Raw genomic sequence first — 12,553 nt, 5'->3', positions numbered from 1 at the left:
TCTCCTCTTGCACGCATGTTCTCACCGTGTGCACATTTTAAATCTCTCCAGGTATTTTAACGAATTAATTAATTGCCAGTTGCTGACCTCAACACAAGTACATCCTGTAAGTCCTGACTTGCATCAGGCGCTTTTCTTAGCACAGCAGCCCTTCTGGGGGCTCCTCCAAAGCGAAACCTTTGTGTTGTCCAAAAACTTTCTGTTGTAAACCGCTCCGTGTAACCCTGATGGTGGCTTTCCCTGCCAAAGCAGGAAAGGCGAGGGTGGCATTAAGGACATGAAAGGCAGTATTTCGGGAAGCGTCCAACCACATAATCTCCTTGGAATATTTTAGGGTTATCCTGTTGTAGTGGGTATCAACACTGCTTCAAACTACTGTGGGGCAAGTGCAGTAAGAGCAGGTGGGATTTATATTAATATTTATAATGCTGGTAGATTGTCCCCCCTAAGAAGGTCTTTACGTAAAGGGGGTGCTGGTGCTTCCTGTAGCATTACTGAGTAATAAGCTGGAACACGAGCCTTTGAAACGTGGTCAGCGCTGGAATCCGTGTAGTACCATGTGAGAACAAAACACTGTAATGATAATTGCTCATTATCTAATTATACAAGAACTTACAGCCCTGGAGGGTGAACAACTAATTAAATGGTTATCCGCTTTTAAAATGGCAACAAAGAAATGAGGAATATTCATTCTTTGGCTTTTGTTCCGATACTGCCAGTGAAGTCGTGTTCGTTCAGAGGTGGATGAGGCAGTTGGGGATGGACAGCGCTCTCCCCATCCTGATGCTCCGAATGCCACAGGGGTTGTAGAGGCGGGGAACTTGCTTTTAGGAGGGTAGGTCTCTTACTCAAAAGCAAGTCAACTTCTGAGTTGCAACTCAAAACTGAGGAGGATTCAGTGGTCTGGTGTAGCCAGGAAGGCAGCCAGTGCTGGCCTGCAGACCAGTACAGGTCACCTTTTGCATTCAAGGATTTGCTGATGCAGAATTTTAGAGAGGATATACCTGGAGCACTTGGTCCCTTGGTGTGCATGTAAAGTGCTGGGGACACCCCGTGTCAGGACATGCTGTTACCGCTCAGAAACAGAAGCTGCCTGTCAAAAAAAACCCAAAACAATGGCATTTCTCTGTACGATGAAAGACCCTGCAGCTTTTGCACCAGCAGAAGTAGAACCTCTGCAAAATTCACCCTGACTGCTAAACCCATGAACAATAAGCACCCTAGGCTCTAATTTCACTTCCTAAAAAGTCCCAGACAACTTCTACCTCACCTCGAGGCACGTAACGTCCTTCAGAACCTTCGTTGCTGCCTCTCACCATTTGTGCACTATTGCCCTCACCTGCAAAAATACCAAGAACCTCCCTGCTTAAACCAGGGCCCCCCAATGCAAGGGGCGTGCCAGCCTTTACGCAGCAGAGCAAACACCACTGACCTGCTGTTTTTTCACGGTTGTGGGATGAAGGCAGGCTGTAAGTGTGGTCCAGCAGGCACCAGCAGGACAAAACACCTCTCCCTGGGTCACAGCAGCTCTGCAACAAGAAAACCGAGCTTCTGCGGGATTTGGAAATGAAACATTCTCCTTCCTGTCCTGCCTATGAAACCCAATACTGCCGGCATTCTCCAAATGCGGCCCGGAGGCTATAAAACACAACTGCAGGGCTGTGGTGCTCCCGGGGAGCTCACAGCTCACACCTGGGACGGGGCAGACAGTGGGTTAGCGCTGTTGGCTTTGGAGCAGGCTGCAAAGCCCAGATAACTACCAGAAAAGCCCCCTCAAACATGACCACCAAACACAGAAAGCAGAATTTGCACCCTTTTCAGGACCAGCGACTAACTATTTTAATCAGAAAAGCGTAATTTCAACTAGGAATGAAAATTCAGCGAGTGCAGTGACACCCGGGCAGTTTCTGGAGAGCAGCACTCTTGTCCACCTTTTTGCAATAACGGGGTGTGTACACTTTTGGGTTGCCATCTATTATAAAGCTGTTACCTGGATATCTTCTATACTCAAAATGGCTTTTTCTCTGTTTTTCCCACATACACAGCGCAAGTTTCTGCTGTTAAATGCGAGTACTAACTTGGGAGGTAGGATAGTCCCTTCTAAATCAGAACACTTGCTATTTTTGGAGGTTTTCTTAAGGAGTTGAGTGGGTCAGAAGGAAGTGACTCTTTTTTTTTTAATTCCCTGTCCACCCTGACATTGTAACACAGTTGTTGCTTTCAAGAATATGCATGGTCTGTTTTCTTCAGACTATTGGCTCGTCTGGTAAAATAATTAGCTGTTAGGCAGACAGAGGGAAAGGATCACATATGCACAAGACAGGAAGACTGGGACACTAGAACAGGGGAAAAAAAATCCCTGCTTGAATCACAGCTGCCCACCACACATAGTAACAGAGCTTGCCAAGGATATTCAAATTGATTTAAGGAGAAAAGCTAAGGAAACTTTTAACTCCAGCCTGCTTGGACCCTTGATAGTATCTCTATGGACTGTTCTGCTCCCACTTTGGGCCGAAAGAAAGGTTTTCAAGCTCCGTGCTTCACCAGCCATCCTTCCTCCATCCCCCCTCCCCATTTGCAGCAGGAACACAAAACACAGACTAATTGTCAGGCATGAGGCTGTGAGCAGCTTTCCACACTGAGAAAATAACCAAAGGTGAGAACATTTATTTCATATTGATGGGATTAAGTTGTAATTGGATCATGTGATTAAAACCAGGAGCCAGGCAAATTATTTGTGACTAATTTCAGGCAATGGGAACCTTTTTGCTGCCTGCTGTACACTCTGAATTAGGCCCCTTCTCAGCAGAAGTGGTCAGCATGTGCATCATCTGCAAACAACCTTTTCAAGTGTTCGAGTCCAAAAATGACTTGCACAAGAGTTTTTGAGCACACACATCCGCTGCGGGCGGTTTGCAAGCGGTTGGGAGGGTTTTGCACCAAAATATTTGAGTAGCAATTAGTTTGGACATGCAAATCATATAACAAATACCTTTCCGTACTTAAATAAATCTAAATCTGTAATATGCTCATTTAACGATTAAAAAATAGGGTGTTGGGAGTATTTGTTCTCAGAAACTGTTGTATCAGAGACTGTCTTTTCCTGCAGGAGTCTCAGGCTCAGTCCCAGAATTCTCTTTGGGATAAATAAAAAAAAAAGAAAAAAAAGAAAAAAAGTAGAAATGCACCGAACGGTATCCAAATAAAATAAAAGTGCTATAATGCAGGTGTTTCAATTTCAGGTGCTGGTGATCAGGTTTAAATCTGCAGCCCCAAACACCACCTAAACTGTGGGTGGGCCTTCCTTGCCAGCTGGAGCAGCAAACTCCAGCGTTCAGCCCCTCCAAACCTCTGCTCAGCTGCAACAGGAGGCCTTTGGCACGTAAGGTTTTTTCCAGTTAAAATACAAGTTCCCTGGGTACCTCAATGTCTGCTGTGAGGGAAACGCAGATCTGCAGAGGCCCTGACAGCACTGAGCAGCTATGTGCTGCGTCCATGCCTAAACCACAACAGGCCTCAGCAGCAAAGCGTTCCCCATCACGCTTGCCTGCGGAGTCAGGCTGCAAGATGTGTGCTCAAGATGTTTGTGGATCACGTCTCACACAAAAACAGCTGTGGGAGGAAATGGGCCCAGTAGTCAGACCACATTCACCATTAATATTCATTTATGCACGAATACGAACACAATCATAGATGACTTCTAAAGGAACGGGCCCAAATACCTCCAGGAAAAGACACTTCTGTGCTTTGGACAAATGGTTTAGAGGCCACTGGAAGGAAACCCAAACCCTCTTCCTCTGTTTCATGAGAAGGGCCTCTCTTGCAGAGTTCCTGCCTGTGCATTCTGATGAGGAGGAAATATCTCATAGAATCATAGAATCATTTTGGTTGGAAGAGACCCACAAGATCACCAAGTCCAACCATAACCTAACTTTGGCACTAACCCATGTCCCTAAGAACTTCATCTACACACCTTTTAAACATCTCCAGGGATGGTGACTCCACCACTTCCCTGGGCAGCCTGTTCCAATGCTTTACAACCCTTTCCGTGAAGAAATTTTTCCTAATATCCAATCTAAACTTCACCTGGCGCAACTTGAGGCCAACTCTCATCCTGTCACTTGGTACTTGGGAGAAGAGACCAACACCCTACAACCTCCTTTCAGGCAGCTGCAGAGAGTGATAAGGTCTCCCCTCAGTCTCCTTTTCCCCAGGCTGAACAGCCCCATCTCCCTCAGCTGCTCCTCATCAGACTTGCACTCCAGACCCTCCACCAGCCTCACCACCTTTCTCTGAACTCCCTCCATCTCCTCAATGTCTTTCCCATAGTAAGGGATCATAACACAAGATTAAGCACCTGAATGGCTTTGAGGGGCCAGAGTAGCATCCTCAGCCTCTCCTCTTTGCCAGGCTTGGGCAGGTCCTTGCACACATCTGAGCAACTCCTGGAGATCCTCTGCACACCCCCTCACATGCACCAGCATGAAACGGGGTGTTTGACAGCCCTGAGCAGGGGCAGCTCCCCCAGGAGCTGCATGAGAGCCGCATCCTTGCTCAGGTTCAGGTCTACAACTGCTCCATAGCTCCTGCGGGAGAGACACAATCCTCCTCTCCTGCAGCACTGGAGCACTGAGCAGCTATTGGATATAAATGTGTGTTGCAAAAGGCTCAGATACAGGAGTAGAGCAGGCTGTATCTGTAGTCAAGTGGATGTGTTTGAGGGGCCATGATTGTAGTTTAGTTATAAAAGGAGGAAAGAGGTGTAAAATAGAGTAAGAGTGGAGTTAATTATATATTTTTAATTTTGAATGTGGTTAATCGGAAGCCCTGAAATCACATCCCGGAAGCAGGTGGGATTAAGCACAGCAATATCCTGAAGAATGACAGAGATTGAGGGTCCCAAACTCACAGCAGCGAGTCAAATCATCAGCTCATGGCAAGACAGAAATGGAAAAAGGGAGATACCACTCAAGAAAATAAAACCAAACAGAACGGGAGACAGAGAGGACCAAGGTAGGTGGAAGGAAGGCAACGAGATGGGTGCCACTGGCTTACTAACCATAGTTACACAGTCAAGACCTCTGTCACAGGCACATTTGCCGCCCCTTGCTGGTAACCATGCGATCAAGCACAGCCCAAGGATGCCCTTCAGAGGCTGTGCTGTGTCCCTCCTCGTTTTGTGTGAGGTGACATCAGTCAGTGTGCAAACATGTGGCAGTTTTCCCAACGCTTAGAGTAGAGCCAGTGCTCACCCCTGGCCAGACTGCTCCTGAAGTCAATGAAATAAGCCCTGGATGGGATAAGAGAGGCATCAAACGGTGCTCTAGGGGTTCAAGGAAAATTTTCACTTGTTCTAGCATTGCATTTTTATTTAAAGTACTTGATGGATCAAGGATTACTCCTGGCTGGAACCAGCTATTTCACAAGGAGCACAGCAAAGGTGGAAGTTTAGGTTTCCTCAAGGACACCGCTCCACTTCGAGGGGAAGAGCCCAGAAAAGTGCACAAGAGGGAGGAGACATAGAAACCTTTCTCCTCGAGGTTTGCTCAAGTTCCCTGTTCATGCAAGGGAAGTTATCAAAAAGGTCAGGGCGTGTAAATCCACTAACACCAGGAATCCATTTTCTTTCAAACCAAATTCCTTTGCGAATCGCTGTGAAGAAGCAAACACACAAGACCAGATTCAAAAATCATGTTGCTGCCTCCTTGGGAGCCTCAGATAGATGGTTTAGCATCACCTTACACTGATGGTCCATCTGACTTTCAATATCTGCACGCAGAAGAAGACGCCTGCCAACTTCAAGGGAGATACTCATGTGCATAACAGGCAGGATGAAGCCTTAAAACCACTAGTAGCTACACTTTTACTGCCAGAAGCAACATTTTAATCTAAGTATTGGCTCCTGGCAGCGGCTGTACTCCGAGGTGCTCCAACATCTTTGCTCCATCTGAATAATTGCAAATGCCTGTGTTTAATCTATTTTCAAGAATTGTTGAGTTTGGATTTTTTTTAAGTACAAAAGAAAATGTCTCTGTGTATACATTCATGGCAACAGAGCTACACAGAGACATAAACTAATGGAAGGTCCATATGTTGAGAGAATATCATATGTAATGAGAACTGCTGCATTTTTGTAAAATGTAATGGGACAGATACGCAGCAGCTGTGGGTTACTCAAGAAGCAGCTAATTTAGCAAGCTGAATCCAAGGATATTTCCCAGATCTCCCAAACAATGAATAGCAGTGTTGTTTAAGATTACCATTATGCCTTACATCCTCCTTTGACTGGAAGCAGGGGGAGGAAGCCTCTATCTGTGCTTCTGGGACAGAAGTACATGATTAGTGCCTAGCTATCATAGGAAGCCCCAGGGGAGTAAGGGGGTCTGGACTTGAAGGAAGGAAGGAAATTATGTAGGATAAACAAAAAAGAGCCTCAGGAAAGCAGTCAAGATGGGCAAGACTTGGTGAAAAAATAGAAAACAGAGAAAAAAAAAAAAGGAAGTGCTGAAGGGATCTATTTGAGTTCTAGCTAATATTAAAATTTTTAAGCAAAGGCACCTTTTAAAACACCATTAGAAATTTAGCAGGTTCACCTTTCTATACATTTAGGTTTGTTCTAAGGCATTACTCATTTCAAATCTACAAATAGCAGATTTTTTAAGGCTTGATTACCCTTGGATTTTACTTTTCCAGGGATTTTAATCTCCCCAAGACTACTAAAAAAAAAATACCCACAACCTGGATGTAGCAGATGCAATCATAGCTCCATTTCACCATTCCCTACCAGATTCCCTGAAGAGATGGTGCTGGGGTGATCTGTTCTCCCAAGGTGGCCAGTTCGCCAGTAGCCCAGGTAGCCCACAGCCACTCAAGGGATCCACAAACTTATTGCAGCTGTGGCTGCCCTGGCCAGGGCACAGCCCAGTAGCCCCAGCACAGCCCAGTAGCCTCAGCTGCCCCGAATTCCCGGTGCAGCTGGAGCCAAGTGCCTTATTTTGGAAAGGTAGATAGACCTACAACAGGATCTGCTAATTCATATGTTAAAACAGATCGTATCTCCTGCTTCAAAAACAAAACCAAACAAACAAAAAAGGGACTAGTTCAAACTCTGGCTCCCTACAAAATCTCCAAACTATTTTCCTGGGGAAGATCTCAGTGGTGACAGTGCCAGTACTGCCAAGAGCAAACTGCTGCAGTTCACAGCAACCCTTCTGCAGCTGGGAGGCAGAGGGGGAGGATATGGACCAGCTAATCTAGAATCCAAATTTGTTGCAGGTTTTACACATGTAAACAAAAGCATCCAGGCCATGCAGACTGTCTGGGGCCTTGTTACATCAGCTGAAGGAAGATTTGCGAAGCAAAACACAAAACAATCCTCCCCCTGTGAAGAAAACTCTCTCAGCAAATTAAGAGATTACCTGAGTGAATAGAGTTTGCAAAGGATTTTCAGGTATGGTGACTTGGTAGGAGTAACTGAAAAGGAAACTGTTGCGTTAAGACAGATTGCAGTTATTTAGTTACCAGATCACGATAATAGAATTTCCTCTTGCTGTACCTTTGAGATAGCTGAAGGCTCTATCTTCCTATAAAAGAAAAACGCTTGATTTCCACACAAATGGAATGAGCTTACGCAAGAGAAGTACCAGGAAAATCCACCTCTCCTGACCAAGCTCTTCTCTCTGCTCCAATGATAGAAATCAGGAGTAAATGCCTAAAGTTCTGAGACTTGCTGTGTGCTCCTGGGGGTAGAACAGAGGTTTGTGCTTTGCTGACAAGTCATTCCCACAAGCCTGGCTCTAGAAATTCATTACAGCAACAGGCTCAAGCCAAACCTTTTGCTTAGTTACACAGAGAAGGGATCGCTCCTTCTGTTGAAATCAATGTTAAAACCACTGAGTGGCTTATGTAATGTAGCATTGGGCCTCCGAAGTGTTTTATGGCAGAGGAGCACATCTGGAGTAAGTAAAAGGCTATCTTGGGCCAAGGACTTTGCTCTTTGCCATATGTGATCTACACATGCAAGTCTGGGATGTAATTCCATTCCTAGAGTCACAGCTGAAGTGAGATAGTGCAGCTACAAGCATTGGAACTATCTGAAATAAATACATTTAATATAGACTCTTTTTTTTTACTTCTTAAAACTTTTTGAGCTGACCCTTTATAGTTAGTGGGAGACAAATACTACTCTGCTCTCATATGAGACTGCAGTTCCCAGAGCAGTTCATTCCTTTGCACAAGGACAAAAGCCCAGCCCTTCAGCAAGAGGAGCCTGATTTTATTCAGCAGTCCATAGGAAACAGCTGTTGCTTTCAACCCAGCCTCTCCTTTATCTCCTTTATTGCTTATTCATGTCTCAGCTAATACTAGCCACTGTGAGCAAGTCAGGACTCCGCACTCCAAAAAGCTCCTCAAAAGCTGATGGAACTCAGCCCAGTGCCAGTAGGATGGAGGAGCTGGGTTTTACATTATTCAATTCCCAGGTGGTGACAGAGGTAAATTCCTGACTTTGTTAGCTAATAGCGCAGACAAAAGCCAGGTCTTTGCCCCAGATTTTTGCAGAGGGGGACAAATATTCAGTGAGTTGCATGAGGGAAACCAAATGCAACAAGCCAAAAATGAAGCATGTGTTGGACGTTCCTCCCCTTCTTCTCTGAGTTCATCGACAGTTCCTTTGTACTGCAAAGGATGTTTACTCCCCCTATCATCTGTAACGATGTGGTGAGCAGGATCGTGCTCAAAAACCTGCAAATGTTGCTTTGTAAAGACTGTGCTGTGGTGTCACGGCATGCAGAACTGGTCCAGTGCCCAAACAGACTGGGGATATTTCTACAGAGAAGCAGGGAAAAGGCACAGAGTGGTGACCCCAATGGGTATTTGCTGAACATGTTTGCTACCAGGCAGGGGGAAAGATAGCAGTAGTGAGCCCAGTGTGAAGAACAGGGAAATGGAAAGCAGGGCTCCCACATCCTTCTAACGGCTTTCATTTGCCTCTGTTTCACAGCCAAAATGTGGGTGTAATTGTTCAGGCATAGCATGAAGCTTTAAAGACTCACAGCGGACACAGCATAGCAGGAGGACAGCATGAAGCGAGTTGTTTTCCTCAGCAGTGGAAGAATTAGTGAACCAGAAATGAAAGGATGTAAGGCCTTTAGTCCAAATTGGAAAAGAGCATTTGGGCTCACCAGTTTGGCAGGGGACACAGGGGCAACCCTATGTCTCCCCTTGCAGAAAGGCTTGTTGATTTTCCTGACTTACGAACCACCGAGACCTGTACATATCACTCACACTCTTTAAGGTGCTACAAAACCCAAAGCAGCATCCCCATGAGGAGAGAAGCAACATGAGTTTGCCACAGAGAAGGGGAGAGGTGAGGTGAATGCCTGCTCCTAGAGCAGACCTCTTTTCATTCAACAGCAGATGACAGTGTCACTTATTTTCACAGACAGCTATTTAACAGTCAACATAAGGAAGGATCATGAATAGAGAACAGCAGACAAGGCATAAATTATACAGCTTATTAAAGAACATGGTTACTACTCTACTTTAAAAGGCAGGCCAGATGTCTTCAAATACAGTCAACTGTTAGTCGGCGTTGCAAAAGCCTTTCAAGACCAGCTCACTGGAGTCACAATGTGCGCTTGATTCACTTGGCTGAACGGGATCTTCCTGGGCTGTAAGCAGGATCTGTGCACAGCTGAAAATATGGTGGGAATGAGTCAGTTCCTTGGAGCTTGTGTGGGAGGCAAAGACAGAGCTGTGGGTGGCTTCAAAGTGTTATACAGCCTTTTAAATTCAGGCCCAGTTTCTCAGAGGAAGAAGGATACAGAGATATTCACCCAGTCTGGATTTAGTTCCATGGCTTGGGCCAGCCTTGAGAAAAGTGCTCTCTGATAGCAGCAGCCGCTTCCCAGGCACATAGGCCTGCCTGCTCCCAAGCCAGTTCAGCTTCAGATGTAATCCTGTGGAGTTTAGCAGCGAGTCAGTCCCTCAGCCATAGCAAGGCAGCAGCAGCTGGCCCTTCTCTCCTGACACAGGCAGGCTGCCTCCAAGAAAAGAGAGCCTCACCAGCTCCAGGTCAGGCGTCTGTCTGTCCATCTCTGCTCTTTGCATCTCACTACTTGGAGCACAAGTGTGATGAGGAGCAGCTGAGGGAAATGGGGCTGTGCAGCCTGTAGAAAAGGAGGCTGAGAGGAGACCTTATTGCTGTCTACAACTACCTGAAAGGAGGTTGTAGCATGGAGAGTGTTGGTCTCTTCTCCCAAGTAGCAAGTGATAGAATGAGAGGAAATGGCCTCAAGTTGCACCCGGGGAGGTTTAGATTGGACATTAGGAAAAATATCTTCATGGAAAGGGCTGTCAGGTGTTGGAACAGGCTGCCCAGGGAAGTGGTTGAGTCACCATCCCTGGAGGTGGTTAAAAGACATGTAGATGAGGCTCTTAGGGACATGGTTTGGTGCCAGAGTCAGGTTATGGTTGGACTTGATGATTTTGAGGATCTCTTCCAACCAAAATGATTCTATAATTCTATACTTTTGCTCGAGCTGCCTGGGATAATAATTCTGACAAAAACGGCATCTCGGGTACCCACTCCCTGCAATTATGGAGAGCTGCTTCAACCTTTCCACCTCTGTTTTGGCAGGGAGCTTCCCTGCCACATAGTCTATCATCCCACCTCTGCAGTCCAGAGCTTTAGAATGTGCTCTTACCCACAACTGGTCTGCGCATACGGGGGAAACAGGCTGCTATGGATTAAATTACCTGGCACATTGGAAATTCAGGCCCCGTCCAATTACCTTCTGCCAACTGTTTGCCATTCAGCCTTGTTCTCCTATAGGGCAGCCTGAGTCTGGTCAGCTCTAAGGAGGATTTATTGCTTTTACTGGATCAGGCTCACCCTTCCATTTAAGTGGATTAATGTGGGTTAGCTCTAACTTAGCCACACACAGCATTAGCCAAGTCAACGTAAAGTTCCCTACTACTGGCAATGTTGTTGTTTTTTCCCTGTCACAATGAATTTTTAATGGTCTTTATGTGCAAAAGCAGCTTTGCAAACTCTTAGGCTCCTGCTTTCCAACTTAGATGATTTGACATGTGAAGAATGCAATGAATAATTAAACCTGTAGTTTGGCATAGCTCACACAGAGCGGCTAGAAACTTAGCCCTGGTCTCACGGTGACTGGCCTGGAACCATGCAAAACCCCCAGCCTGGAGGAACAGCACAGGGAACTTGTGAGGATACATGAATCTTCAGCGCTCAACCAAAATCACCCTAACCCCACCATTCTTTAGATTCTTTTAATTAACCTCAGGATTCATCTGGAGGAGCTGTACGCGGGTGGAGCTGTGGGTTATTTGATAGATGACTCTGATCACTCTGCCGGTCGTATTTTACTCACGTGAGAGTAACTGTTGAAGGATGTTATTTACCACTGGGAGCAGGGTCCCCATCCCAGCAGAAAATGTGCAACCATGTGGTAACAATCTCTGCCTGGAAGATCTTACAATCAAACCAGATTAAACAAAAGGGTCAAAAAGTAAGGGACCTTTCATTTGCCCTCAACATACAGATGGGTGAACTAGGGGCTCACACACACATTCAAGCAGCCACCAATTAAGAGTTTACTGTAACCCCTTTGTATGCAATTTAGCCCACAGCAAAATCAAGGCAAATCGACTTAGCTTTATTGGCTGTAAAAGGGCACCCGGTTCAGGAGCCATCACAAGAAAACCTCCATCATCCGCTCGAACACACAAGGATAGATGCTGGAATTCAGCCAAGACAACGTGGCTTTCATCTTTTACATGAAAGGGGGCTCCCTTTGACATTTTGAGGCCCACTTTTTTAAGAGCTGTTATGCAAACTTCAACTCACATGAGCATGAACAAAATGGAGACTCATACAACTGAAACTTCCAAAGTGAGCAACGTTTCTGTATGCTGGACCCTGTTCTGCAAAGATATATGGAGGAATGGCCCCATTGACTTCAGCTGATAAACTCCAACAGGTATTGGTTTGCAACCACAGATGGAAGATGTTTATTTCTGGTATCAGCAGCCATGGTTTGGGTTTAGATATCAGCATGGAAAGATGCACATTTCTTCAGAAATTGCTGTTGCTCTCTATCACAGTGTTGCCTTCTGGAAATCCTAGGCATAAATATTGGCAGTTCCATGATGTTTAATTGGTGAGGCCATCAGACCCCCTGTGGCTAGTGGCTGTCTTCACACGTGCTCATAATTAGGAGGCTCCATAAGCTGGTATGTAATTATCTTAGTGTGCTAATTGATTAAGTCTGGCCTACATGCAGTCAGCTGGACTATTCCCTTTGGGTTGTCATTATTAGCAAGACCCAAACATTTTAAGCCTTTTGGAGCCAGGAATCTCTGTCATCATGCAAGTAAAAGCCCAAAGGAAACTCTTGGAATCATTGACTTTCCAGCTACAATAATTTAATTTTGCAAATGGAAAGGTACTCGTATTGATGCACAAGTGAGGAAAAAGCAGACTTCAATCTGCTAACAACAAAAAAAGCAGCAAATCATCTACCTACAG

Source organism: Streptopelia decaocto (genome assembly GCF_964273445.1).
Source record: "Streptopelia decaocto genome assembly, chromosome: 3".
Classification (NCBI taxonomy): Eukaryota; Metazoa; Chordata; class Aves; order Columbiformes; family Columbidae; genus Streptopelia; species Streptopelia decaocto.
The sequence above is the reverse complement of the archived record's forward strand: the minus strand, read 5'-3'. Positions refer to the sequence as shown.